The following is a 12,061-nucleotide window of genomic DNA, read 5'->3' as shown; positions in this document are numbered from 1 at the left end:
ATGCGTGAAGTCAGAGGAAATGGGTGTGATTCTGAATGAGTACTTTGCATCGGTATTCACCAAGGAGAGGGGCATGACGGATGTTGAGGCTAGGGATGGATGTTTAAATACTCTAGGTCAAGTCGGCATAAGGAAGGGGGAAGCTTTGGGTATTCTAAAAGGCATTAAGGTGGACAAGTCCCCAGGTCCGGATGGGATCTATCCCAGGTTACTGAGGGAAGCGAGGGACAAAATAGCTGGGGCCTTAACAGATATCTTTGCAGCATCCTTGAGCATGGGTGAGGTCCTGGAGGACTGGAGAATTGCTAATGTTGTCCCTTTGTTTAAGAAGGGTAGCAGGGATAATCCAGGGAATTATAGACCTGTGAGCTTGACGTCAGTGGTAGGCAAACTGTTGGAGAAGATACTGAGAGATAGGATCTATTCACATTTGGAAGAAAATAGACTTATCAGTGATAGGCAGCATGGTTTTGTGCAGGGAAGGTCATGTCTTACAAACCTAATAGAATTCTTTGAGGAAGTGACAAAGTTAATTGATGAGGGAAGGGCTGTAGATGTCAGATACATGGACTTCAGTAAGGCGTTTGATAAAGTTTCCCATGGCAGGTTGATGGAAAAAGTGAAGTCGTATGGGGTTCAGGGTGTACTAGCTAGATGGTTAAAGAACTGGCTGGGCAACAGGAGACAGAGAGTAGTGGTGGAAGGGAGTGTCTCAAAATGGAGAAAGAGATGATGATGATTTGGGTATTCTAAGATCTTATGTATGCTTCCTTTTTCATCTTAGCTAGTCTCACAATTCCACCCGTCATCCATGGTTCCCTAATCTTGCCATTTGTATCCCTCATTTTCACAGGGACATGGTGTTCCACAGGGATCTGTGCTCGGACCACTGTTGTTTGTGATATACATAAATGATCTGGACGAAGGTATAGGTGGCCTGATTAGCAAGTTTGCAGATGATACTAAGATTGGTGGAGTTGCAGATAGCGAGGAGGACTGTCAGAGAATACAGCAAAATATAGATAGATTGGAGAGTTGGGCAGAGAAATGGCAGATGGAGTTCAATCCAGGCAAATGCGAGGTGATGCATTTTGGAAGATCTAATTCAAGTGCGGACTATACGGTCAATGGGGAAAGTTGATGTACAGAGAGATCTGGGAGTTCAGGTCCATTGTACCCTGAAGGTGGCAACACAGGTCGATAGAGTGGTCAAGAAGGCATACAGCATGCTTGCCTTCATCGGACGGGTATTGAGTACAAGAGTCGGCAGGTCATGTTACAGTTGTATAGGACTTTGGTTAGGCCACATTTGGAATACTGCGTGCAGTTCTGGTCGCCACATTACCAGAACGATGTGGATGCTTTAGAGAGGGTACAGAGGAGGTTCACCAGGATGTTGCCTGGTATGGAGGGTGCTAGCTATGAAGAAAGGTTGAGTAGATTAGGATTGTTTTCGTTGGAAAGACGGAGGTTGAGGGGGGACCTGATTGAGGTCTACAAAATTGAGAGATATGGACAGGGTGGATAGCAACAAGCCTTTTCCAAGAGTGGGGGTTATCAATTACAAGGGGTCGCGATTTAAAGGTGAGAGGGGGAAGATGTAAGGGAGATGTGCGTGGAAAGTTTTTTACACAGAGGGTGGTGGGTGCCTGGAACGCTTTGCCAGCGGAGGTGGTAGAGGCGGGCACGATAGCATCATTTAAGATGCACCTAGACAGATATATGAACGGGCGGGGAACAGAGGGAAGTAGATCCTTGGAAAATAGGTGACAGGTTTAGATAAAGGATCTGGATCGGCACAGGCTGGGAGGGCCGAAGGACCTGTTCCTGTGCTGTAATTTTCTTTGTTCTTTGTTGTTCCTCGATGGAGTAGGGCAGATTGCGGGTTTTAACAAAGTGGAAGAACCGGGTGACCCCTGGGTGGCAGAGGTTGCCGTGGAGGGTCCGGAATTGGTCAACTTGTACACTGGCACAAGTGCCGCGGGACAGGGCATCAGGAGGCTCGTTGATCTTCCCGGGACGATACAAGATCTCGTAATTATAGGTGGAGAGCTCGATCCTTCACCGTAAGATCTTATCATTCTTAATTTTGCCCCACTGTGCATTGTCAAACATGAAGGCTACCGACCGTTGGTCAGTGACGAGAGTGAATCTCCTGCTGGCCAGGTAATGCCTCCAATGCCGCACAGCTTCGACGATGGCTTGGGCCTCCTTCTCGACGGAGGAATGGCGGATTTCTGAGGCGTGGAGAGTGCGTGAAGAGAAGGCCACGGGTCTGTCCGCCTGATTGAGGGTGACAGCCAGAGCTACATCTGATGCATCGCTCCCTGGAAGGGGAGGGACTCATCGATTGCATGCATCGTTGCCCTGGCGATGTCTGCTTTGGTGCCAAACTGAAAGCCTGGCGGGCCTCTGCCGATAGGGGAAAAACCGTGGACTGGATTAGTGGGCGGGCCTTGTCCGCATAATTGGGGACCCACTGGGCGTAATAAGAAAAGAAGCCCAGGCAACATTTCAGGGCCTTGGGGCAGTGGGGGAGGGGATGCTCCATGAGGGGGCGCATGCGTTCGGGATCTGGGCCTATGACTCCACCATGCACTACGTTGCCGGGGATGGCTAGGCGATCGGTGCTAAACACGCATTTGTCCTTGTTATAGGTTAAGTTAAGGATTTTTGCGGTATGGAGGAATTTGCGGAGGTTGGTGTTGTGGTCCTGCTGGTCGTGGCCGCAGATGGTGACATTGTCGAGGTACGGGAACGTGGCCCACAGACCGTACCGGTCAACCATTCGGTCCATCTCCCGTTGGAAGACTGAGACCCAATTTGTGACACCAAAGGGAACCCTTAGAAAGTTGTAGAGCCGCCCATCTGCTTCGAATGCAGTGTTCTTGCGGTTGTTCGGGCGAATGGGGAGCTGGTGCTAGGCTGATTTAAGGTCTACTGTGGAGAAAACCTTGTATTGCGCTATCTGGTTGACCATTTCAGATATGTGGGGGAGAGGGTATGCGTCGAGCTGTGTATACCTGTTGATGGTATGACTGTAGCCTATGACCATACTATGTTTCTCCCCGGTCTTTACAACCACCACTTGAGCTCTCCAGGGGCTGTTGCTGGCCTCGATAATGCCTTCCTTGAGTAACCGTTGGACTTCCGACCTTATGAAAGTCCGGTCTTGGGCACTGTACCGTCTGCTCCTGGTGGCGACGGGTTTGCAATCGGGGGTAAGGTTTGCAAACAGGGAAGGCGGGTCGACCTTGAGGGTCGCGAGGCCGCAGACAGTGAGGGGGGGTATGGGGCCGCCGAATTTGAATGTTAAACTTTGCAGGTTACACTGGAAGTCCAGTCCCAGGAGTGTGGCAGCGCAGAGATGGGGGAGGACGTAGAGTCGGAAGTTATTGAACTCCACACCCTGGACCGTGAGGTTGGCTATGCAGTACCCCCGGATCTCCACAGAGTGGGACCCAGCGGCTAGGGAGATCTTTTGTTTAATCGGGTGTATAGCGAGGGAGCAGTGTATTACCGTATTGGGATGGATGAAGCTCTCCGTGCTCCCAGAATCGATCAAGCAGGATGTCTTGTGCCCGTTGATGAGTACCGACGTCATAGTGGTTGAAAGCGTTCGGGGCCGAGACTGGTCCAGTGTCACTGAGGCAAGTTGTGGCAGAAGCTGAGAGATCTCGTCGGGCGATACACGGCCACCCGAATCGGGGTCCTGAGATGTCATCCAAGTAAGCTGCCCCCATGAATTGCACATGGCCGGCTGGGAGATCTCACCAGGCGATACATGGCCAGCCAAGTCGGAGTCCTGAGACGTCATCCAAGATGGCTGCCCCCATGATTCGCACATGGCCTGTGAGGAGAGGAATGGCAGCGGGCCCGGTTCGCCTGTGGAGACAGCGGCGGCCGTCTGGGCCTGGCATACTGCCACGAGGTGCCCCTTCTTCCCGCAGCCCTTGCAGATTGCGGATCGGGCCGGGCAGCGTTGCCGGGGGTGTTGTTTTGCCCGCAAAAATAGCATCCCCCCCCCACCCCCCCACCCCGCGGGTGGGGTCCACCATGTCCATGCGGGTACCACGCGGGCGGGAACGTAGGCCTGGGCATTGTGGGAGGCTACATCTAGGGAGTGCGCATGTTTCCGTGCCTCTTTAAGCCCTAGCGTGTCATTTTCCGGCAGTCGCTGGCGGATTTTAGAGGACAGCATGCCCGCAACAAAAGCATCCTGTATTAAGAGTTCGGTGTGGTCATTGGCTGAGACTTGTGGACCATTACAGTTTCTACCAATACTAACAATGCGCGGTAAAAATCGTCCAGTGATTCCCCTGGAATCTGCCTTCTGGTAGCTAAAAGATGCCGAGCGTACACCTGATTCACAGTGCGGACGTAGTGCTCTTTAAACAAAGTAATTGCATCCTCAAAACCGTCCGCGTCTTCGACAAGCATGTAGATTTCTGGGCTCACTCTTGAGTGGAGGACTTGCATTTTCTGTTCCTCCGTAGGGGTAGTCGGGGCCGTCCTGATGTACCCGTTGAAACATGCCAGCCAATGTTTAACAGTTGCTGCTGCATTTGCCGCGTGGGGGTTGATTTGTAGACACTCTGGCTTGATGCGGAGAGCAGCCATTCTTCAATTTTGTTCATTAAATTGATGGACGATCAATCACTACTGAAGCGAGATTGTAGTCCAATTGAAGGCTTTAGTGAACAAGGAGTTACCCCAGCAGCTCCGGTACAGAATGACTGCTGTGGGTGAAACACAGACTCTTATGCTCCGCCTGCTGGGCGGAACCAGCAGGCAGGTTCTACCACTCATACTAAAGTATAAGGTACATCCCACCTAGGTACCGCGATATCCCTAATATAGCCTACCACAGTAAGTAAGCAGGCATATCGGATTGGAAACCGCAGTCAGTGTCAAATAGGACACTCAAGGTTGTGAACATTCTGTTTCAGCCTTAGAAATTGGCCAAGCAGAGGGACAGAGTCAATGGCTAGGAAACTGAGTTTGTGGCAGGAAGTCAAGACAATGGCTGCGGTCTTGCTGATGTTTAATTGAAGCAAATGATTGCACACCCAATACTGGACAGGCAGCATGACAAATCTGAGTTAGTGCGAGTGCCTGGAGAGGTCGTGGTGAGGTAGAGCTGGGTTTCATCAGTCATATATATGGAATCTAACATTGCTTTTGAATGATGTTGTCAAGGGGCAACATATAAGGGAGGCAGTGGCATAATGTTATTGGTCCTGGACTCGTAATCCAGAGACCCAGGATAATGCTCTGGGGACCCGGGTTCAAATCCCACCAGGGCAGATGGTGGAAATTGAATTTTTTTTAAAATCTGGAATTAAAAATCTAATGATGACCATGAAACCATTGTCAATTGTCATAAAACCCGTGTGATTCACTAATGTCTTTGAGGGAAGGAAATCTGCCATCCTTACCTGGTCTGGCCTACATGTGACTTGAGATCTACAGCAATGTGGTTAACTCTTAAATGCCCTCAGGGATGGGCAATAAATGCTGGTCCAGCCAGCAACGCCCACACCTCATAAAACGAATAAAGGAGAAATGAGAAACAAAAGGGGCCAAGGATAGATCTGGAGGAATTCCAGAAGTAAAAGTGTTGATATGAGGAGAGAGAAACTGGACTAATAAAAACAGAAACTAGCAAGGGAGTTATGTCCAGTTGGACAATAGAAGAAGGGTGTTGAAGGCAACTGAAGTAATCAGCTGGGTCAGAGACAATAAACAGATAGATGAGGAGGAGGGATAGTGCCTCACGGTCACAGTGACTTAACGGTTGCGATTCTCAGAAATGGAGACAGAGTGTTCGCGCCATCATGAACGCCGTCGCATTTCACGACGGTGCGAAATGGGCGGTGGCACTACCAAATTCTGGCCCCCACAGGGCGTTCACGCCGCACCAGCCTCCCCGGCGCCAAATGGGCACCGCGCCAACCCGCGCATGCGCAGTTGTGCCGCGCCAACCCGCGAATGCGCGGGGGACTTCCTCAATGCGCCGGCCCTGACGCAACATGGCGTGGGGGTTCAGGGGCTGGCCGCGTAATAAAATAGGGCTGGGGCTGGAGGGGCCGGCCCACCAATCGGTGGGCCCCGATCGCAGGCCAGCCCCCATCAGAGGCCCCCCCTCCCGATGAAGGAGCGCTTTTCCCCGCCCCACAGGCTGCCGCCCGACCCTACGCGCAGAGTTCCCGCCGGCTGCGGGCAGGTGTGAACGGCACCGGCAGGCCTCTGCTGTTTCCGCGCGGCCGCTCGGCCCATCAAGGCCGGAGAATCGGCGGCCCGGCCGCAAACAGCGGCCGTGACCGGCGCCGCGCCAAAGGCGGCGGCGCAAATGGCGCCGATTCTCCGCTCCTCGGACCGGCGCCATGGGAAAAAATGGCACGAACGGCGATTCTTCCAGACGGCGCGGCATGGGAGAATTGCGCCTAACATGTTATTTGTGACCTGGCAACTTCAGTTTCAATAGTGTAGCTGGGACATACCTGATTGAATAGATTCTGGCATGGAATTGTGCAAAAGCTGGCATGGATTTGGAAGGCAGCAACACATGCAAGAACTTTGAAGAGGAAAGGAAAGTTGGAGATGTGGCCGTAGTTAGTAAGTCATCATAATTAAACAATTGTGAATAATTTAACAGTTATTGTTCATCTTGGTTGTAACTGGTGAGGTGCAACAGAGTTCAGTCCTTGAGCCCCAGCTATTTACAACCTATATAAACGGCTTGGATACAGGGATAGAAGGTTCCATAGCCAAATTTGCAGACAACACAAAAATAGGTGGGACAGTAAGTTACAATGAGGAAATAAGGATAGGTTAGGAAAGTGGGCCAAAATGTGGTAGATGGAGTTTATCGTGGATAAGTGTGAGGTCAGGCATTTTGGTCAGAAAAATTGGAAGGCAACTTGTTATTTAAATGGGGAGAGACTTTGGGGTCTCTTACAATATCCCCCCCTCCGATGCAGGGGATCTGTGGGCCCTTGTTCATGAGTCACAGAAAATGAGCATGCAGGTCCAGAAGATGATAAAGAAAGTGAATGGAATGTTGGCATTTTGTAGCAAAAGGAATAGAGTATAAAGGTAAGGAAGTGATTTTGCAACTATACAAGGCATTGGTAAGACTGCACCTGGCGTATTGTGCACAGTTTTGGTCCCCTTATTTAAGGAAAGATGTAGTAGCATTGGAGGCAGTTCAGAGGAGGTTCACTAAGTTGATTCCAGATATGAGGGGTTTGTCATATGAAGAGCGATTGAACAGTTAAGGCTTGTACTCTCTGGAGTTTAGAAGAATGAGGGGCGATCAAATTGAGGTATACAAGATTATAAAAGGTATGGATAAAGTAGACGTGGAGCGGATGCTTCCTCTTGTGGAAAAACGAGAGGTCATAGTCTTAGAATAAGAGGTAGCAAATTTAAAACAGAGTTGAGGAGAAACTACTTCTCCCAAAGGGTTGTGAATGCAGTTATCCCAGAATGCAGTAGATGCTGGGACAGTGAGTAAATTTAAGGAGGAGTTAGACATATTTTTAACTGGTAATGGGTTGAAGGGTTATGGAGAACGGGCAGGACAGTGGAATTAAGGCCAGGATGAGATCAGCCATTATCGAATGGTGGAGCAGACTCGATGGGCCAAATGGCCTAATTCTGCTCCTATATCTTATGAATTTATGATCATCATTTCTTCTCCACAACACCACCAAGAATACGATTAACACCCTCTTCATTTTATTTCTATTTGTGTAGCTTTGTCTTATTCAAGTTTTGGGATGAGATTGGAAGATCTGTGATTGTTCTCTTTAGAAAATAGAAGGTTGAACTGAGATTTGATACAGATATTGAAAATTATGAGGGATTTTGATATTGTAGACAGGGAGAAACAGTTACCGCAAGCAAGAAGAGAGGAGAATCAGAGGATATTGTAAGGAACAATGGTCTGAATTCTCCGTTTTTGGGACTATCTCCCCATGCTGTTGGGAAAACTATGGTCTTTTACACCAGGAATACTGGCATCAAAAGGTCACATATTCCTGGTTTTGCTGGGGGCTAGCAGGCAGCTGTGGTAGAACTCGCAGCTCTAGCTGCCGATGTGGCCACCCGCACCTCCGGGTCAGAGGCGCGCATGCGCACAGCGGTGGCCACAGTGGCTGCGCCGTGCTCCATGGCGGACTCAGCTGAAATAGTCGCCCGCATCGGCTGCTCGCGTGCCTCGGACTGGCCACACACATTGTCCCCAGCCCCGAATGAAGCCCACCCTGCCCGCCGATCCGCCCTCCCCCGACTGTGGCGGCCCTGGACTGAGTCCGCAACTGCCACACGAGGATCACAGACGGTGGGATGATGATAGAACCATGCCGTTGGGAATTCAGGCGGTCAGGGGGGTGGGCCTCAGGCAATGACCTGAGGCGGTGGATACTCGGCACAGTGTACTCCATGAGTACGACGATTTTTGGAGGGGCGGAGAATTGCAAAACTGGCGCCGGTCCCGAGTTCGCGCGCCAAAACGTATTCTCTGCCCCGACGCTGAACGCAATTTCGCCGTTGGGGGGGCGGAGAATCCAGCCCAATGTATTGCTTTAAGTTTAATTTGTATTTGAATGTGAAGAAAAGGTGAAATCTAGCTCTAGTTTTATTTAGAGGTTGTTGTGAGTTGGGTGCCAGGAAGCCTGGAGTCCTAATTATATACATGCATTTTCAATGAAGTTTTACCACTCATGAAGTGAAGAGGTGAGAAATCAAGGGGCTCGTGGTTTACTGAAGTTAAAATAAGTGGAAAAACTGTGCTGTTGCTGAGTGAAAGGGGTCCAGAGACATAGGGAAGCACAGAATGGCAGTCAGATGGTGTGTGTATATCAGAGAGTGCAGGCAGAGGGTCTAATCTCTCCACTACAAATCATGCAAGCCTGTTGGTTGAACTAAATTGAAGGAACTTCTGTTTGCTCTGAAGTTTGAGTTGCATGCAGAACAATACCTTTCACTGTACCTCGGTACACGTGACAATAAACCAATCCAATCCAAGTTGAAGTAATAGTGATTTCAGATTGCGATTTTGGGTGTCTCAGGGAGAGATACAAGCTGAAGAAAAGCATCTTGCGAATGCTCAGAAGTTAGCCATAAAAATATTGTTTAAAACTGAGCTAAAGGAAGTAACAAACTTTGGTGTTGAGACAGTGGTAAATCTTCACTGGGATTTTGTGTCACTGAGGGTTGCTGGGATAAAAGAAATGATGCGAGTTTGAATCATTTTCTGATATCTGTATTGAAATCTTTCTTGTGTAATATAATTCAGTTTTTCTTATTTATTCTTTGTGATAACAGTATACTGGCAGACTCTCGTGAACAGAATGAGTAACTGACCTCCACAGCTCCTAAATAAAAATGAAGCTTGCGATGGTATGATGGTATTGTCACTGGACGAGTAATGCAGAGACCCATAATGAGTTCCAATCCCACCATGACAGATGGTGAAATTTGAATTCAATAAACATCTGGAATAAAAAGTCTAATTGCCGATAGTTGTAAAAATCCATCTGGTTCACTCATGCCCTTTGGGGAAGGAATGTGAATCCTGATACTCAGCGGTGGTTGACTCTTAGATTAATGTTTTAGAGGCAATGAATAAGGGAAAAAAATCTACCAAGCCAGCTCTCACTCTGGGATCGGACTTGTTCAGTATTAGCATCAGCTGGAACCATATCAATATAGATTTAAGATAATTGGCCAAATATTCAGCCTGGAAGGATTGTTACAATTTGGAATGAACTGCCGCGAAGCAGATTCAAAGGTAACCTTCAAAAGGAATTGGATATATATTAGGAAGCAATTGCAAGGTGATGCGACCATCAATTCACTCGAGACGGGAGTAGAAGTAAACTGCGGCTTTAATCAACTTAGAACAGTGCCTGCCTGCGACTGATCCAATACTGAGAACCACCTACAGGTCGACTGCTCTTTATACCTCCTTTCAAGGGGAGGAGCCATGGGCGGAGCCCATACAGGCCCCAACATGTTCCCCTATGGATAATGCCATACAATGGCCCATAGGAGGAGCCCACAAGGGCAACAGCATAGCACAGATACAAATACAAGGGCAACAGCACAGATACAAATACAATGGTGGATTATTGGCATAATACATTCACCACACAAGGCTTTGGGAAAAGAACAGGAACTATAGGACTAATCAGATAGCAACAGCTATCCGAGAGCTCTTTATAAATGTCAATAAAGGCATAATGGGCTAAGTGTTCTCCTGTGCTGTTTTATTCTGATTCTAACTTGACTGCCAGTTTACCTGCTGGGAGCTGTGGGAGGGGGAAAGAGAGGCGGCTTGATCTGAATGTGCAACTTGATGAAGGTGTTGAAGAAATGCGTTTGCTGGTGACTTTCTTGTACTGTTAACTGTTTATTTGGTTTTCTTTGTATAAATGAACTGTTGTAGTTTTGCGTTTGTACCGATATTCTGTCGCAAAAAGGTGCTTCTGTGTGTACGGCAAGGTGCCTTTTCCTTTTTGGTTAATGGTTAATGTAATATATGGACTGTTAAGTAGTTTATTTTCATCTTTTTGTATAAAAATATTGTTGATCATTTAATAAACAAAATATTTAGAAGTAGTGCTGCAGGTTGTGTTTGCTGCTTGCTGCTGCCAATGCCTGGAGGCTACTGCTGGTGTTTCCTTTTTATTCAGCAGTCTGGAGTAAGGAAAGGGAGAATTGTGAGATAACCTAATGCCTGGGCTACAGATGGGGAAGGGCAGCTCTTTCTCTTTTCTGGCGTGCTCTGGGTCGGTGCTGTAGCCATCTGGGATGGCCACTTTCAACATATAAAATGGACACTCGCAGAGCATACAGGGAAAAATGGGCAATGCAAAGTAAACAAGCAGGCACAGAGCCTGAATGTGTATTTAGAAGACAGACTGCAGACGGAACCAAATCTCTTGGTCGATTTGCACATTGATGGCCCATCTCCGATAAACAAAGAACTAGTGCTCAGGCAGCCGATACCGTCCCAGACATTCCCGCGCCACTACCCCAGCAAGAAGACACAAACAAAGCAAGGCCAACGGCCACTTAGGACATGCCCAGCCATCAAGGCACCCGCCCCTTTATTGGCTCAGATCGATGGCAGTGATCGAGAAGCTGTCCAATTAATTAGGACCAAGTTTAAGGCCCACCTAAAAGCGTGCAAAGCCCCCAAGTATAAGAAGGAACCCTCGCCATGTGTTCCCTCTCTTGGATTCGGCTCTCAACTGGAGAGACCCCTCCACCTGCACCACCAGAAGCAAGTTCAAGTTCAACGCTCGCTACCAGACAGGCGACCTTAGATGTACTCCTGCTACCTCTTCGAACCCAACAGCCTCAGAACCGAACAATGGCCATTGTTCCTCTGACCTAAGTGGGCACCCGAAGTTAAGTATAGGTGTTAGTGATTGACATAGTTTAGCCTGTAGTGTTATTGTGCATAAGTAAATCATACTGTGTGTAAATAAAGTAGCATTGACTTTGAATTAACTAACTGGTGTATTGGCCCTTTGATCAGTATTTGGTTGAATCTTGTGGCGGTATCAAGAGATACCTGGCGACTCTGAAAGCATATTCATAATTAAGATTAAGAGAGGCGACCTTATTAATCGCCATATTTATAGCCACTAAAAGAGAGCAACAGTGCATATTTTCACTGCTGGGGAGTCTACTGCTGGGAGCTGCAGGAGGGAGAGATAGAGAGGCAGATTGATCCGAATGAGCAATTTGATGATGATATTGAAGAAATGCTTTTGCAGATTGCTAGTGCTAGTGAGTGTGGTTAGTGCTGCATGTCGACCAGCACATCACCGCGAGTCAAATACGCTGGACTTTGAGGCTGTTTTACTGTATTTTGAAAGCCAGTGAAACATGTGGATACCGAGCTTTGATTCTGATGAAATTAGGGCGAATTAGAAGGCTGGTACAAGCATTGTTTATATGGGTAGTTAAGGTGGTGAGGATCCAAAGCATGGTCCTACAGAGGGACCGGAAGTCGAGGGGTTTAGGGTTGCCGAACCTTCTT

This window comes from Scyliorhinus torazame, chromosome 10 (assembly GCF_047496885.1).
Source record: "Scyliorhinus torazame isolate Kashiwa2021f chromosome 10, sScyTor2.1, whole genome shotgun sequence".
NCBI lineage: Eukaryota > Metazoa > Chordata > Chondrichthyes > Carcharhiniformes > Scyliorhinidae > Scyliorhinus > Scyliorhinus torazame.
This window is presented reverse-complemented; position numbering follows the sequence as displayed.